This window comes from Asterias amurensis, chromosome 1 (genome assembly GCF_032118995.1).
Source record: "Asterias amurensis chromosome 1, ASM3211899v1".
NCBI lineage: Eukaryota > Metazoa > Echinodermata > Asteroidea > Forcipulatida > Asteriidae > Asterias > Asterias amurensis.
The window spans coordinates 7,222,803-7,241,906 of record NC_092648.1 but is presented as its reverse complement, the minus strand read 5'-3'; the positions used below and the strand labels follow the sequence as shown (position 1 = coordinate 7,241,906).

At 38.1% G+C, this 19,104-nt stretch overlaps 2 protein-coding genes across 2 annotated transcripts in view; one reads left to right on the top strand and one right to left on the bottom strand.

Moving 5' to 3' along the window:
* Positions 1-19,104, bottom strand: part of LOC139944494 (cytoplasmic dynein 2 light intermediate chain 1-like) — a 416,808-nt gene that overhangs the window by 315,759 nt on the left and 81,945 nt on the right. The window lies entirely within an intron of this gene.
* The window catches only part of LOC139944394 (alpha-(1,6)-fucosyltransferase-like), a 59,360-nt gene continuing 49,370 nt past the window's right edge, over positions 9,115-19,104 (top strand). The window contains exons 1-2 of the mRNA XM_071941407.1: positions 9,115-9,245; positions 17,724-17,782. The gene's annotated coding sequence lies outside the window, so the exon portion shown is untranslated. The remainder of the gene's footprint in view (positions 9,246-17,723; positions 17,783-19,104) is intronic.

Genomic DNA, 19,104 nt, shown 5'->3' with positions numbered 1-19,104 from the left:
ACACTGTCACATCGCACGAATACTGTTCACACAAGTCATCGCACTCGTACACCACTAACCGCATGCGGAGGCCGTCAGGCCGACAGCCTTGTCGGATCTGTATCTTCCCACTTTAATGTGTTGTATTGAAAAAATTCCAATAGTGGACGAAATTGGGGGGGCTCGAGGATATGCTAGTATGCAGCTCATGAATATGTATATCGTTCGTCAGACCTGTCAGACAACACAGGATGTGAGGCAAATGAATTATTCATTTTGACGTCCAATCACGCACTTCCCTTATCACGACCTTTGGACCCTATCATGCGTCCGTGGTGGTGGTGTGTGAGGTAAACATGTCTCGTCTTTCGCGGGCATTATGGTAATGAGCTGACCGTGGGAACTCTTCGCTTATTATAGTAATGAGGTCAGTGGCTTCAACACAGATCCTACAAGGCTGTCGGCCTGACGGCCTCCGCATGCGGATAGTGTACGGGGGCATCGTGTCGTGCGATGTTACGCACAGTGAATACGGGTGGGTTTTACGCACAGTGAATACGGGTGGGTTTTTATACAGCGGCGGTCTTTTTTCGGAGTGAATAATTCGACTGCCTTGAGCAAGGCTAGGTTTCAGGTGGTTTCTCTGATGTTAACCCGGGGGAGGGAAGCTGTCTGCCGGGCCCAATGCAGCAAAACCTTCGTCTGGTGATTGATACTGGTATTAAGAATATTGTTATTGGTCATTTCAACTTGGTTTCAGGTGGTTCCTCTGATGCGTAAAACCCGGGGGAGTGGGGTTGTCTGCCGGGCCCAATGCAGCAAAACTTTTGTCTGGCAGTTGATAATGGTATTAAGAATATTGTTATTGGTCATTTCAACTTAATTTCACTTGATTCCTTTGATGTTTAACCCAGGGGAGGGGAGGTGTCTGCCGGGCCCAATGCACCAAAACTGTTGTCTGGCAGTTGATACTTGTATTAAGAATATCGTTATTGGTCATTTCAACTTAATTTCAGGTGGTTCCTTTGATGTTTAACCCGGGGGAGGGGAGGTGTCTGCCGGGCCCAATGCAGCAAAACTGTTGTCTGGCAGTTGATACTTGTATTAAGAATATTGTTATTGGTCATTTCAACTTAATTTCACTTGGTTCCTTTGATGTTTAACCCGGGGGAGGGGAGGTGTCTGCCGGGCCCAATGCAGCAAAACCTTCGTCTGGTGATTGATACTGGTATTAAGAATATTGTTATTGGTCATTTCAACTTGGTTTCAGGTGGTTCCTCTGATGCGTAAAACCCGGGGGAGTGGGGTTGTCTGCCGGGCCCAATGCAGCAAAACTTTTGTCTGGCAGTTGATAATGGTATTAAGAATATTGTTATTGGTCATTTCAACTTAATTTCACTTGATTCCTTGATGTTTAACCCCGGGGAGGGAGGTGTCTGCCGGGCCCAATGCAGCAAAACTGTTGTCTGGCAGTTGATACTTGTATTAAGAATATCGTTATTGGTAATTTCAACTTAATTTCAGGTGGTTCCTTTGATGTTTAACCCCGGGGAGGGGAGGTGTCTGCCGGGCCCAATGCAGCAAAACTGTTGTCTGGCAGTTGATATCTTGTATTAAGAATATCGTTATTGGTCATTTCAACTTAATTTCAGGTGGTTCCCCTGATGTTTAACCCGGGGGAGGGGAGGTGTCTGCCGGGCCCAATGCAGCAAAACTGTTGTCTGGCAGTTGATACTTGTATTAAGAATATTGTTATTGGTCATTTCAACTTAATTTCAGGTGGTTCCTTTGATGTTTACCCCGGGGGAGGGGAGGTGTCTGTCGGGCCCAATGCAGCAAAACTGTTGTCTGGCAGTTGATATCTTGTATTAAGAATATCGTTATTGGTCATTTCAACTTGGTTTCAGGTGGTTCCTCTGATGTTTAACCCGGGGGAGGGGAGGTGTCTACACTGTAAAAAAATTCCCATAAAATTTACGGGAATCGGTTGTGCAGCGAGATGCCAACCGATTCCCGTAATTTTTACGTTGCAAACCGTACACGAAGTTACGGTGTGCCGTGATTTCCACGGTGAGAAAGCTGTCAGTTTACGGTGTAAACCGTACACGAAGTTACGGTGTGCCGTACACGAAGTTACGGTGTGCCGTGATTTTCACGGTGAGAAAGCTGTCAATATACGGTGCGAAGCGTACATGAAGGTACGGTGTGCCGTGATTTTTACGATGAGAAAGCTGTGAATATACGGTGCAAACCGTACATGAAGTTACGGTGTGGCGTGATTTTTACGGTGATAAGGCTGTCAATACGGTGTATAACCGTACACGAGGTTACAGAGTGCCGTGATTTGTACGGTATATTACACGTTGATATTACTGCCATGGGACCGTATTTGTAATGGCTTATTACAATAGTATAATTACTCCAATGGTATTGTATTTTAAAAAGTGGAAAATAACCATATTTTAAAGGTACGATACAGCTTTGATAATTATCAAAATAATTTTGCAAGAAATATAATTCTAAAATATTGTCATCATAAAACTGCAAATGAGATTATAATCTCCCTTCAAAATAGTTCCATCTTAAATGCTGATATTCAAGAAAAGTTCTGAACACCATCAAAAGGCAACAACTGCTTTCGATTTGCACTGTTCGAATTCAGACGCAGCATTTAGTGGCCTTCAGAACACAATATAAACATCTACACAGAATAACTGATGAAATAGAAACCTTAACAGGTTACCAATGATGGTTTTTTTGAAAACTAGACGACTGGAATTGGAATGAACTCATTGTTTCCAGAACCAAAACCAATGATGTATGATACCTTTAGGTAATACACCATGAGCACGGGATTGTACAATAGAGTACAAAAAGTGGGTAAATCTAGTTACTCTAGTCGCCCCGCCTGAACTTCCTCATAAGCATTGCGCGTGCGCGATGATCCCTAGAGTTCTTTTGGTGTGCCCAGATACGGATTTTGGCCGTAAAAGGCTGGCGAGCAAAAGCGAGTATGGTAATTCACCGTCGAAATATACACATTTCTCACAGTAAAATTACGGTCATTCCTTTTAGACAATCCCATGGTGCATTGCGAGCCGGTATTAACGGGGTTACACCGTAAAGTCAAGGAAATTGTTTTTTATATAAAATACACCGTAGATGTTTGCGTACTTTTCACCGTAAAAATTACGGTGATTTTATTTAACAATCTCATGGTGCATTGCGAGCCGTTATTTACGGGTTCCACCGTACTTTTCACCGTAAAAATGTCGGTAATTATTTTTAATCAATCCAATGGTGCATCGCGAGCCGGTATTTACGGGGTTGCACCGTAAAGTCATTGAAAAATGTCGTTATCACCGTAAAAATTACGGTAATTTTTTTAAGCAATCCCATGGTGCATTGCGAGCCGGTATTAACGGGGTTGCACCGTAAAGTCATGGAAAAATCTCGTTACGGTAAAACACCGTAGCTATTTACGTACTTTTCACCGTAAAATTACGGTAATTTTTTACAGTGTACCGGGCCCAATGCAGCAAAACTGTTGTATGGCAGTTGATACTTGTATTAAGAATATTGTTATTGGTCATTTCAACTTAATTTCAGGTGGTTCCTTTGATGTTTACCCCGGGGGAGGGGAGGTGTCTGTCGGGCCCAATGCAGCAAAGCTGCTGTCTGGCAGTTGATAATGGTATTAAGAATGTTGTTATTGGTCATTTCAGCTTAATTTCACTTGGTTCCTTTGATGTTTAACCAGGGGGAGAGGAGGTGTCTGCCGGACCCAATGCAGCAAAACTTTCGTCTGGTGATTAATACTTGTATTAAGAATATTGTTATTGGTCATTTCAACTTGGTTTCAGGTGGTTCCTTTGATGTTTAACCCGGGGAGGGTATAGGTGTCTGTCGGGCCGCGCCCAATGCAGCAAAACATTGTCTGGCGGCTGATATTGTCTTCTGTTAAGAATTGTGCATTAGGACTACTGGTAATTTCAACTTGGTTTTAGGTTGTTCCTCCGATGTTTTACCCCGGGGGTGGGGGTGTATGTCAGGCCCAGTGCAGCCAAATTATGAATCAATGGCCACAACTTAAATAGCATACAATTTTCAGCCACACAGCTGGTGTCGTTATTAAATTACGGGCTCTTAACGTTTGAAAAGAATACCACCACGACGCGCAGTCGTTCGGGGGCGGAGCGCCAAAAGGGGGAGATTTTAGCATATTTTAAGAGGCTGTATCTCGGAAACGATATGGAGTATGGATTAAATTTTTGGTTTGTGTTCATTTTAGCCATAGTGGAACAGTAAGAAAAAGTTTCATGTAAATCTGAAGTTATTTGACAACTGGTTAATTTCAACCCATAGGTTTGTACACTAAATATTTGGGGGAGGGGGTGTCTGGCAGGTCTAATGCAGCAGAAAATTTGACTGGCGGTTGATGTTTTTTCTTAAGCATGATGTTAATGACCATTTCCACTTGATTTCATGCGGTGCCCATTATTTTGCCTCTTTGTTGGGGGTCCACGTGCTACACACAACGGGGGTCCCCGGCAGACATCCATATCTGACTATGTCAGGTTATCCACTAAATGTTCCTGTACTCAAATATTGGTACCTCGTTCCTTTAACCAAAGTGCTCTGGGCTGCCGCTCTATTTGCTCGCGTGAGCAATTGCTATAGTTTTTTATAAATTCGGCCCAGTTCGGGTGTTCGGGAGACTTCTATGGTTAAGAAAAGATCTTTCCTGTTTGTCAGTTCAGGTAAATATTCGACATAAATAATGTGCTCACTGTTAAAACATTAATTTTGTTTATACTTTGTGGGTGGAAGGGCCTTGGGGTGCAAGTAAAACAATATGCATTTTCAATTCTATATAGCCCGTTGTCATGGTTACAGCTCATTTTTCCCCCCATTTTAGATTTTGGGGTCTGAAAAAAACTGTTTTTTGCTTATATTTACAACTCCACCCCACCAAAATGCACTTATCAATAACAACAAACTTTTATATCACTACAAAGTATCATCCTTGGCCTTCCTTGAGAAACAAAAAATTGCTTTAAATTTCACCCTTGTGCTATTTTCGCATCATGCATTACAGTATGTTTTTAAGCCCCAAAGTGTCATTTTGCCAGGGGTCTCAGAGAAAATTTTCCTTTTATTTGTGATTAGGGCCAGCATTGGTCTTTTCATATCTAGTAAGAAAAACTTGGGCAATTGTATCCTGTTGCTGCTTCAAAACTATACTTTTTTCCCCTGAACGTGAAAAATGCCTTCTTAAAGGCACTATTGGTAATTACTCAAAATAATTATTAGTTACAGGGGGTGATAATTAACAATAACATCATCCGATGGAGTTTGGGAACTTGTTTCCCTCATGTACCGAGATTCTATCAAATTCAAACATCGTATGCACAGTCTTTTTTAATTGTAACAACATCGCGAAAAATTAGGGTAAAATTTCGAGAATTCTTTATGTTTTTGCTTCCTTTCTTTTTCTTTTATTTTAAGATATTTTACCTTCAAATTTACTACATTTTTTACTGCGTGTATCAGCTGACCTGAGCCGAAACTCCCGTCCGGCGCAATGGCTCAACGCAACCCATCTCTTTAACACCATTTTAAAACATTTTTATTTATAGGGCCTATGTATTTGCTATATAGCTGTCTTTAAAGGCAGTGAACACTATTAGTAAAAGTTGGTGTATCTCAACATATGCATAAAATAACAAACCTGTGAAAATTGGAGCTCAATCGGTCATCGAACTTGCGAGATAATAACGAAAGAAGAAACACCCTTGTCACACGAAGTTGTGTGCGTTTAGATGGTTGATTTCGAGACCTCAAGTTCTAAATCTGAGGTCTCGAAATCAAATTCGTGGAAAATTACTTCTTCCTCGAAAGCTATGGCACATCATGCAGAGGGTGCCGTTTCTCACAATGTTTTATACCATCAAAATCTCCCCATTACTCGTCACCAAGAAAGGTTTTATGCAAACAATTATTTTGAGTAATTACCAATAGTGTCCACTGCCTTTAATTAATATGTTTACTTGTTTATACTGTTTTTGTGAACGTTATTTTCTTTGAATCTTGGCCGAATAAATAGTATGATTAATAATAATTATAATAATAATAATAATAATAATAATAATAATAATAATAATAATAATAATAATAATAATAATAATCTTTAGAAGAGCTGACCGTGCAGTATGTTGTTCTTTTCGAAGTTTGGAGTCGAGTTTTGCTCATTGTTATCAGGTTTGATTCTTCAATTTAAGATTTTCAGAAGCAAGGTTGTGATTGGACACTCATATTGTCTAAATTTGCGAAATCTCTTTGACAGAAAGCCTCACCTGAACAGTGGGCAAGCCGAGTAAGACTTTACGAAGGCCCATTAGTGCAAACAAAAAATAAAATTCAAATCCGTTATTACGGATTCGCAATCCGTTATTACGGATTAGTAATCCGTTATTACGGATTAGTAATCCGTTATTATAGATTCACAATCTGGTATTACGGATTAGCAATCCGTTATTACTAATCCACTAATCCGTAATAACAGATTCCCTCGAGGATCCCCCGAGGGCGCTATGTGCTGGTTACTCAGCCTAGAGTGCAGTGGTTTGACTGACGAGAGCTATCGACTGGCGTCCGCCATTTTGTAGAGTCAAAGATTTGACACCACCAAAAAATGACGAACAGTTTTACTTCACGTAGTATAAAGAAAATCACACAAATGGCATTGTGTGCGGTCATTACTACATTATACTTTAAAAACATCTTTCCAACCATTTAAATTTACTTCATAACATTCGCCAAATCCAGGGCAATGTGTACTGTTTTTAGGGACCGATTTCTGCAACGTTACATGTTAAAATAATGTTAAATGTTCAACAAAAAATAATAATAAAACAACTGTTCATGTTTCCATCATGGTTTATTGGACTTGAAATCATAGTTTTCTTGTTAGGCAAATAACGAGCGTTTTCGGAAATTTGAAGGGTGTGGATACGTGTAGATATATCATGACAAAAAAATGCTTCACGGTGGAGACTCGACTTAAAGTATTTCATTAAAACTACTCAGATATAATCAATGTCAATTTTGCCAACCAAGTGATGTTAGTTTGATTTTTATCCTTTTAATTATTTCACTCTGGGGACTTAGAAAATCATTGGGTCACTCAGAATTAATGGAACTACAACTGTCTTCTAATCATTGTTCTTATGACAGTTATATAAACGAAGACCTTCTCTGAAGGGATCTAAGAAGACGGCGTACAGTTCCCTGTCCAAATTGCGAATCCGTAATAACGGATTATGAATCCATAATAACGGATTGCTAATCCGTAATAACGGATTATGAATCCGTAATAACGGATTGCTAATCCGTAATAACGGATTATGAATCCGTAATAACGGATTACTATAATCCGTAATAACGGATTACTATAATCCGTAATAACGGATTACTATAATCCGTAATAACGGATTACTATAATCCGTAATAACGGATTACTAGAATCCGTAATAACGGATTACTAGAATCCGTAATAACGGATTACTAATCTGTAGTAACGAATTGCTAATCCGTAATAACGGATTGCTAATCCGTAATAACGGATTGCTAATCCGTAATAACGGATTGCTAATCCGTAATAACGGATTGCTAATCCGTAATAACGGATTGCGAATCCGTAATAACGGATTGCGAATCCGTAATAACGGATTTGAAATTTATATTTTACTGGCGCTATTGGGCTTCCGTACTTGTGTGATTGTAAAATAAATGTAAAACATTTTGCACGTGCGTGCACACACAAACTTCCGGATGCATCGTGTATAGTACCGAAACTTATATCGTCTAGGCCCCAAACACCATTCTGAGCGTTGTCCATCAGAACCATGATGAAGACATTTCACCGTTTGTTCGCAATTCTTTTATTTGTACAAACATTGTAATCATATAACAAAAATTAGGTATATTTTATACTTTGTTGCATGTTTTCTAATGACAGTCAATAAAAAAGTGGGGGGGGGGGATCTGATATGATGCCCCCCCCCCGAGTCTGAAAAGTGGGGGGACATGTCCCCCCCCCCCCCCCCCGTCCCCCATCCCATCAACGCCCTTGGGGACACAATACAAATGTGTCCCCCCCCATCTTTTTGACCACCTTTATCATAAAGCCCAAGTTTTGCACTATGTAAAAATGTAAGACCAAACCCTGTACCCCACCATGGGCATTTTTGTGTCCCGTCGCACTATTTCCCGCGTCCCGTCATGAAAATTTTAAATTGTCCTGAATAAACTTTGGGTCCAAAAATATAAAAAACACATAATTTGTTGATCTTCTACACTTACGAAAACTTACTTTGCAGAGTTTCATTCATGATCAATTTGCTTTATCATAGTAAAAAAAAAAAAAAAAATAGATGTAAAAGGTGTGACGGGACAGAATATCACGTCCATGAACATGGAGGTAGTTCATGGAGGTTCTACCTCCATGCTCCATGCTAGGAACAACGGACTGATCACAAAAAAGTTTGATATGACTTTTTATACTTTGTTTTAAAAACAAAAATCAATAAGGTTTTGGGTCTGACCAATATTGAATGCAAACTTTTCCCGGTCCCGGCCCGGACGCGCGCCGTAAAGCAAAGGCTTCACAACTGACAGATTTGCCCCCTAAAACCTGTTAGCATAGATCCGCACCTAAGGTGTTGTTAAAGTGTTATACGGCCGCTCACATTTTAAAGGCTGTGAGGCTGTTTCACAATTCATTTTGCCTCGTAATGATTGATTGACCGAAGATATTGCACCAGGGGTCGATTTCACAAAGAGTTAGGACTAGTCCTAACTAGGACTAGTCCTAATTTAGGACTAGTCCTAAGAGATATCAAAAACGCATTGCTAGTCTTAAGTTAGGATGAGTAACTTGTCCTAAGTCGAGATAAGACTACTCCTAACTCTTTGTGAAATCCACCCCTGAGCATGGGCCGTGTCTGAAACGTGTTTTGTTGTTTTCCAAGTTCCCCCGTTCTTTTGCTCTTTATTTTGCGTCGTCTGGATTAAGAAAACCTTCAATGTCTTACGCCGATAGAGGGCGTTAATCACTATTGGCAAAATAGTACAAGTTGGCGTGCTAAGATGGCGACTCTACGTAGACGGACTTGCGAAGGGCTGGCTGGGTGCACTTGGTTATTCGCCTGAAGTGGCCTAGATCTGGAGGGGTTGTGCAAAGAAGTTTGGACGGTCGTATTCTGGTATGTTGTCCCATCAAAATGCCCAACAAAAGCTTTAGGGTTGCAACAAAGGTTCACGAAAGTCAGTAAACACTTTCCCTTTTGTGTTTGCGTGTATACGTACGTGATGTGTGGTGAGAGATGCTCGGTGAAGCGTGATACTGAATACGTGCAGTGTGTGGTTTGTACAGGACAATGGTACATGGTACAACAATACAACCATGGACTCTTGGAGGTAGACCCAGCTGGGGCGCTGTATTCCTTTTTCGAAATTTTGACATTTTCTGTCATACTAATGACAGAAAATGTCAAAATTTTGAATGACAGAAAATGTCAAAATTCGAAAAAGGACTACAGCGCCCCAATTAACTCACTGGGTCTAGGTCTGCGCCTGTGTGATATTTTTTTATGGTGAGGAACAGACATGAGTTCTTGACTATATAGGTCTACGACTCCAGTTAAAATAGAAAAACACACACCAAAAACCGTACCATTTTACTTAAAAACTACCACTTATCCTGGTGTCACCATGTGTTTTCAGTAGGAGGAAAATTATAAAACAAAAAAACTAAATGATTTATTTACAAATCATCTATCCAACCTTTTTACAGTAACACTTTCATCGTGTTGAAATCTTAACATAACAGTTTTGTTTTCCTGTTGCTAGAGATAATCCACTATTTACATTGCCAACATTAAAACATCAATTCTCGATAGCAAGAATTAGGGATTTATTTGTAACTCATGTCATGAGATGGCGAAACGCGCGGAAACAAGAGTGGGTTTTCCCGTTATTTTCACCCGACTCTGACACCGATTGAGCCTAAATTTTCACAGGTTTGTTATTTTATATATAAGTTGTGATACACGAAGTGTGGGACTTGGACAACACTGTTTACCGAAAGTGTATAATGGCTTTAAGTCTATTTAACTTAGATTTAATTTAAATTTTGTCCCAAGACATCTGGCTACTAGGTTCGAATCCGGAGATATCATAAGGCATGACAGTTAAAACACCCCAACCTCCTTGAAGTATTAACACTTTAACACAATCCATTTTCCCCCATTTCAGACCAGCAATGGTTGGTTTCAGGAGTAAGAAATCAATCTGTTATATTTTCTCTCTAATGTAGACATATTATACCATTTTTTATGTTTATCAGAATTTATTACAGTCTGCAGTTAACAATTTTTTTCTTCTCATTTTCACTTAAAATATTTTATTTTTTCCCCCATACTGACACACCATATAATCCCAAATAGCAACCACATCATGTGATCTATCTAGTGACTGAAGGAGAATGAAACTCAATCTATCAGATGATAATTTTGTATTGAAATTTAGAGGTTGGATGATGTTTCTGTGACTCGCTCTGCAAAAAAGGGTAGTAAGGGACGCTATGCTAATTACATTTAAAGAGGGGTTCAATGTTGAGATGCTGAAATTATTTTCACAACATGATTTTGTCTTTCTTGGTTTATTGACTTCTATTGTATACACAGAAATTTATTTTATATTTTTTTATGGTTGAAAAAACTGAAGGTACTTTAAATTAAATTGTAAAATATGAATATGCAAACATCAATATTCTCTTGAATGCAAAATGCCACAGGTTTCAAACCTACACCAAAATAAAGCTTTTTTAAACTTTTTTTTTTGTCCCCAATACCCATTTTTGTAGAGCCGGTCACTTACACTTGTTTGATTGTCGGCATAACAAAAAAATTATAATTTTATAAATGTTCGAGCATAGCCGGACGAAAATACAGACCGTGAGTAAACAGCATTTCTTAACGTCCATTTTGTTAACTGCCACAAGAAGAGTATTCTCAAGAACACCGGAGGGTGCTCTTTCTTTCAAGGTGATGTGAGAAAACCCAAGTACATGGTGTAGAATTTTGTCAGCTTTCCAATAGTACCATTTTGAAATCATTCATGTGACAACAAAATGCAGTTTGTGCCCAATTTTTTGAACACATGAAATATGTCGTTAGTGTAGATTTTTCTCTTGAAAATGCTTCAAAATGACGTTTTAGTTCTTTGACAGAAAATTATTTCAAAGGTTAGACACTGAACTGGGTGTCATGTACTTTTTTTGTGTATTATAAACTATCGCAAAGCATTTTTATAGAGAAGGTGCTTCCAGAAATTCCATAAAAATCGGGTCGATGGTGAAACGCAGCGCAGCACTGCGCATTCCAACACACCGTGTCTGCGCAAATTTCCATTTCGACGGTCGATTCCCCTGACTTAAAAATGGCATATTAGCAAGCGTTGCGGTGTGAGTAATGGACAGCAGTCTGTAAAAGATTGCGCAACTCGCAACTTCTTATTTTATAAGAAACATCTAGCAACTTTCGCAAGGGATTTATTACGGGTTCATTTAAGAGAGGGTAAAATTATGTTCTGATGGCTTTTTAAGCTTCTTTTTATAGTTGGAGGTTGCATAAATGTTTTAAACTAAAACTTGTTTTTATTTGTTTAATGGAACCACAAAAAAAATTATCAAAACCAAAATTAAAAAATAAATAAAAATAAAAACAATTTTAAAAAGGTGTTCAAGCGGAAAGATATTTGGCAGTATGTTCATTTGAACTATCCAAAAAAGAAAAAAGGGCTTAACGTTTGCGTCATATTAAACAGAGAAGTAAACATTTATAACTACTCCAATGAATTGATATTTGTTAAAATACTTGGTAACTATGGTAAAAACTTTTTGCCACACAAATTCTTATTAGGCCTGGGCGAATTATTCGAATATCCGGTTAATGGCGAATAGGTTTTCCTATCCGTAACCACGAATGCCTTTTTTTTCTTAACCGGATATCCGCATAGGGCGCGAATACCTATTTACAAACCGGATAATTCTGTAATTACAACCGAGTAACCGGATATTCTTTAATATCCGAATATCCGCGGATGTCGGGCGGCAACTGATATGAATGTTTTCTCTGAATCCTTATGAAACTTCTATTAAGACAGCATAAAACAGCATAAATCAAGTATTTAACTATGCTCACCTCCGTGAAGAGTTAAAACAATGACATTTCTGACGTAATTTGTTCAAAGTTACAAAAGTTTTCCTTCTCGTAGAGTCAATCACGATAAAAAAAAAAGCAAATCGCCATCTTTAAATTAGATCCGGTCATTTTTATGAATGAACCGAGTGACACTGTCTAAAACTAATTTCAATCCGCCCATAAGATCTCATTCACAAACGAACAGCGCCCTCTAGCGGCGAAAAAACTATACGAATATCCGGTTAATTTCGGATAGTTGGCCAGCCGTATCCGAATAACAAAATTTCACTATTCGCCCAGCACTAATTCTTATACTGCACAAAAATGTGTTTCTTTATTAGCATTTGTTTATTGACATGTTATGTCAAATTTATTTTGTCTAATATGCTCTTGATTAATAAATCAGGAGCAGTTTCCACGCCCTTTTAATCGGTATGATTTGCAGACTCAAAATGATTTACAGACTCAAAATGTCCCTCTGTCACATTTAAATGAGCATAACTTCCCCATGCTATTGAAATTAAACAAACACCATTGGGTTGCTTTTGCTATCCTCTTTCCAATGGTATAAATCTTGTTGGGGTTTTATGAAAATGGGGAAAATTTGCCAGACTCCCTACCTATATTCATTTGTCGGGCAGAAAGACCGGGTGACAAACAACCACCAGGGGTTGCCCTTTACTTTGTTTTCACAACTGGAGAGCAGGACCACCAGTTGGCTTGATTTTTATTGGTCTGCCAGGTGTTTGACTGGTCCGTCATAATTCATACTGTTGTATACCAATTAGGCCTAATACATTATCTCGATGTCCAATCATCGCTTTTTCAATATGAATTGCAATGTCAAATAAATTGTACTGAGTGAAAGCATTACTTTAGCCATTTTGTGTACCAAGTCAATTTTGTGAGGGGGTTCGATAGTTTGAGTGCCTTTTTGTTCTTAAAAAATTCATAATAACACTATTAATTAATTTAAAAACAGGTCAGATTATTTGTCAGAACAAATTGGAAAATATAATGGTCTTCAGGTAGTTTTTTCAGTCCATGGTTTACTGTAAGCACTCAACACAACCAAATAATTTCCATGTGATAAGTACTTTTATAAAAACATTAGTGTTACTAAAAACAAAAAGCTTTTAAACCGACTGTTTAAATATCATTAACTTTTTATTTATTACCTTCAAATCTACAGTGCCGAAGGAGGAGGGTTCTGTAGTACATTGACGATCACTTTTTTAATTTTATCGTGTATAAACATTGCTTATTATAGTTTTAATAAGTATTCATAAGCGTAAGATCGTAATCCTACCGATAGATTGCCTTCATCACTTGATGAAGAAGTTTCCAAAATCTTCCCACTTTCGTCCAAAAAAACCCAACAGAAAGTAGACATCAAAATAGTTCCAACATCCAGAAGCCTACGATCCAGTTTACGGTTATTTTGGTAATGTGTATGGAATGGTCGGTGTCACCGTCTGTTTTGTAAAAAATAAATTCTGTTAAAAAAACTATGTTAAAAAGCAGAAAAAACAACCGCGTTAATGATCTAAAATATGATTGCGTTTTTAGAACCTAAGTCTTTTTTTAAACCAACCCGCAAAAAAACCCCTAAAACGACCACGCGGTCAATAATACTGCGCATTCATTCGTGCAATCGCCCTGCAAAAAAACAAACAAGCACCAAATTACAACAAAGTTAAACAAAACCAGGACGGAAGAACCTTACTAAATCAAATACTCCTTTTTGCTCATTCAGAGTATCCTAAAATGGTAATTATTGTTGAAAGCATCCTACACCTTCTTCAGTTTTTGGTAAACACGCTCAACTTTATTCCCTCGGAAATCTGCTCCGTTTACATAAATAGTCATAGTTCTGTTGTACCACTGCAGATATTTTTAACTGGTTAGCCGGACCACTTTGCAAGTTTCAGCTTGTCCACCGCCAGTTCCACTGGCATTCTGGCCAACGGACCACGGTTAAGGTAGAACAGTGGGCTGGTTTTGTATATTCTTTGTATTTTGTCGTCAGCATTTTGTAATGTCATTGTTCGTTTGGACTGCTGTCTTGTCCTTGTTTCTTCTTTGCCGTTTGTTTGTTTGTTTGTCTGTATAAAGGCTATTTATTTTGTTTTTTACCCATACACCGATGTGTGTTAAAACTGTATACTAAGTATTTCCCTGAGTCCTGTGAAAAAAATATTACAGGTATGGAAAGTAAAAAGGCTAGGGGACCAGCGGGATTGTGCTCAGTGCTGGATAGTCACTGACAATGTGAAGGGCAATGTGTCAACTGATGTCCTAAATTACCCATCCTTAGTTTACTTAAGGTATGCAAACAACTATTAAAAACTTATGTTACAGCTTTCACACCTTGATGGTATGGTCTTTTTTGGCCTTGCAAATAATTAATACCTCCATTGTTGGAGTACTCTGATTTCACATGTTGTTTGGAATAATGTGTCCTGGTGAAGCCATACGCTGAACAATGCTTCAAGTATCTTAAACAAGCGCTGTGTGCAGCTCTTTTCAAAACAAATGGTGATAGTGCAAGAAATATCTAATTAAAAATTTAATAGCAAAATTGTGCAAATATTTCTTTCCTTTAAACTCTTACTTTGATTCCAATTCATAAATACCGTTACCTTAATAATGTTTTTGAAAAACTGTAAATTTGAGAACGAAATTCTGCAAGTTTTGCCCCTCGCCGCTCGTATGTGATTTCTGCGTTGTTTTCTACCCATTTTAATGGGCAAATTCGATAAATAAAACTTATATCTTGTTTCTGCCTTTCATAACATCTAACCGCATGCGACTATGTTGGAAACTAGACTAATGATTTTGCCGCAGACACCATTCACTCACTGATCACAGTGCATTCACTCAACTTTTCAGGCTCTTTCAATGAATAAATGTATTGTTTTGTTTAAAAAGAATTTTAAAGGCAGTGGACACTATTGGTAATTACTCAAAATAATTATTAGCATAAAACCTTTCTTGGTGACGAGTAATAGGGAGAGGTTGATGGTATCAAACATTGTGAGAAACTGCACCTCTGAAGTGCCATAGCTTTCGAGAAAGAAGTAATTTTCCACAAATTTGATTTCAAGACCTCAGATTTAGAACTTGAGGTCTCGAAATTAACCATCTAAACGCACACACCTTCGTGTGACAAGGGTGTTTTTTTCTTTCATTCATATCTTGCAAGTTCGATGACCGATTGAGCTCAAATTTTCACAGGTTTGTTATTTTATGCATATGTTGAGATGCACCAACTGTGAAGGCTAGTCTTTGACAATTACCAACAGTGTCCACAGCCTTTAAATAGGAATTTGTAAAAAAAAATTCTTTAATCCTAACACTCTACCCTAAACTTTACACGGCTTTAGAACCCTCCAACCCACCCTTGATCATCATGAACTGTGAATTGAAATGTCCTTTGATGAAACTTATCCGGTGGGCAAATTTGTTTATATGGCCCCAACATTATGACACATTTTTGTACCTTGTAGAAATGCTTAAAATACAAAACTTTGTATTTACAAGTGCAATTACCCAGTGGAGCCTTTCATGTTTCGTAGTTTTGGTCAAGGGAGAGGAGACTCTTTGCTTGGCAAGTCAAACCACAAACATTTTATCTAGGGACTGTGGACAGAGAGGTCACAGATTTGCCATGATTTTTGGGACACCTTGAAAACAGGACGTCCTACAAAATATAGTCTTACTACCTGCTTTGAATTACGGCTACGTGGGCATCCATTGACTAGAATGGCAACAATTTTATGTGTTTTATGTGTATTTAATTACGCGTACGCACGGGGGGTACGGGACATGCAGCCGAGTAACAATCACAACTGTTTGCTCGTCCCCATAGACTGGCCGCTGGGGCCGAGCGAATCACAACTGTACATACACCACCAACGTTGAGTTTTACTCGTCTTTAGTTTCCCGAAAATTCAGTTAGTTTCCCGAAAATAGAGTCAGTTTCCCGAAAAAATAGTAGGGTTGCCTGAAGGGCCATCGCAAATTTTTTTCTTCACATTTCTTTGCAAAGATATTTTGCGACATCTCCAATGTTTGCCAAATAGAGTTAGTTTCCCCAAAACAGAGTTAGTTTCCCTAATAGAGTTGGTTTCCCGAAAATAGAGTTAGTTTCCCTAAAAAATAGAGTTAGTTTCCCTAAAAAATAGTTAGTTTTCCGAAAAAAAAGTTAGTTTCTCGAAAATATAGATAGTTTCTCAAAAATAGAGTTAGTTTCCCGAAAATAGAGTTAGTTTCCTGAAAATAGAGTTAGTTGTTGCAGTTTGTCATTTGGCCCTTTTGGCCGCCCATATTGTACGGTTATTGAGGCAATTTAATAATGTAAGTAACAACTTACATTACTTACAAATCACATTCATAAATACCTAAGACAGTTTATCCATTCTGATTGGTCAAGAGGGCATCACGTGGGGGCGTTTTAACGGATGATATAATGGGGTTGAAACATGGGCGTGACACGCGAGCTAATGCACCTGTGCTTATAAGACAGTTTCTCCATTCCTATTGGTCGAGAGCAACTACTGGAACATTGTGACATATCACGCAACACGCGCGACGCGCACAGCAATCTCCTTATAAGGAATTGTTTACCTGAGGGCCTTATCATGCATTTCAGAGCTGGAGGGGTGTTGTGTTGAAAGAAATCATTGAACAATAATAATTTTTGCATTTATTTTACTTTTTGACCAAAAAGTGTTGATGTTTTGACCGAAAAGGTATTTCTGAATGGGAATCAAAGTTTGTTGAATTGGTTTTCAACTAGTGGTTTAAATTTGCCGAGGCCTGGCTCTTGGTAATTTACCTCGACTTCGTCTCGGTATCAATAACCAGGCCTCGGCGGGATTAAACCACTAGTTGAAAACCTCTTCACCACACATTGATTCTCTTATTAAATAACATAAACATTTGATCTGATATCAGTATAAACTCATAAAATTGTCATACTGTTTTGAATGTATACACTACAGCAACAAAATCCATCTTGAAAGGCATTGAAAGCACAATAACAAATGTAAATACAGGTAGAAATTTACATGGAGGCATTGAATACTGTTCCAGTATAGGTTGATCTGTTTGGCTATGGATTGACTACCAACTTACTCTGTCCTGCGTGATCATGATAGTTAAAGCTTATCTTCAAATTTCCTGTATTCATGTCAGTGACTCGATCAATTCGGTATTCTTTTCAATGGTTTTACACAGAGAAATTAATTCTTTACAGAAAAGATTAGCTTTAAGTTATTATTGAAAGTACATTGTACTTAAGTCAATAAGTAGAGGTAAGTTTGCAATGCATAGTGGAGTATAGTGATGCAGTGTTTTTAAAAGTAGTTAGCCTATATTATGTTGGTGAAACTCACACACCAATTTGCCCTTGTTTTACTACCCAACAGACATAAATGTGAATGTAATTGGATAATTTGTTATTCTCTTCATCAGATATCCATGTGTGTTTATAATGATGACAGTGATCTAGATGTAGAATGGTGATCAGAGAGGTAAGCAATGTTGTTTTTGTCCAGTACTATCTGGATTAGGGCTTTACAACCACTGGACACTGTTTCGTCATTCAAAAACCACTTAAAAACCCACCTGTTCCCAGTTACTCTTTAATTTTTGTTTTTCTTCGTTTTGTTTTTCATTGCCTGTTGTTGCTGAGCGTCATGATCTAGAAGGAATGGCGCTATACAAATCTGGTTATTATTATTATTATTATTATTATTATTATTATTATTATTATTAACCACTACTGCAAAGACAATCACTACCATTGTACAGAAATTTAAAACCAATTGTTCCTAGATGTTGTCAGTATTTTATCGCGTCTGTATGCTGGAATCTCAGAAACGCCTGGATTTTTATACAAATAAAAACAATTTGGGCAGCCTGTCCATTCTTGTGGACTACATTTGTGTAACAAAAAGACAAAGGGCTTGAATTGGGATTACACAACAACCCCTGAATAGAGGGAGATTACGATCATGATTTCCAGTACCTTCTTTTCCTATTTGTATGTTGAAATGATGCAGTAGTGCATAGCTGTGTTGGCTAAACAATGCAATGTCGTGATTGATACCCTCATCAGTTGTTAAACTAATTGCAAAAAACTCTGGGCACCCCGCAGTTGTTCAGGTTGACAAAAAAACATTTGCATAGAAAATTTGGCTGATATACAGTACACAGCATCTAACATGAAGTGGTGTAATTGCATATCTTAAACTGAGAAGCATGCCTGATGGTCGGTCAATAGTACTTTTAAAAGTCCCTTTTACACTTCACTTTAATTCCGGAGATTTCAGTGTTCAGGACAACATTAACACTGAGATTCTCCAGATTAAGCGGAGCGTTTACACTACATTTTTTGGCACAAAAAGTTCTCTGGATTAACGGCCCAAAAACTGGCTTAATCCGGGTAAAACTTAGCACTGCCCAAGAGTAAGGTTAACTCAACAATCTCGGTGTTAAAACGATTCATTCCAATTTCTCTGGATTAAGTGTAAACACTCGCCGGGTTAATGTTTATATGACCATGACTTTCATAACAAAATATTGCAGTATTTAGACCTTGTGCAAAACTTCCCGCAAATACAATACAAAATAAAAAAAAAGCAAAACTAATAACAAACATAAAAAATAAAAAGTATTACATCGCAGTAAAATAATCTTAACTTGCTGTTCATCCACACCAGGGTATCTTAAATTTTGTCATTTAAATAAAAACATAAGCTTTTCGTCCGAGCAATGTCAAGTTCTGAATATGCCCGCGTGTTTTTGGGTGTACAACGAAAACAAGACATGGTCATCGAATTGTCGCTCCCAC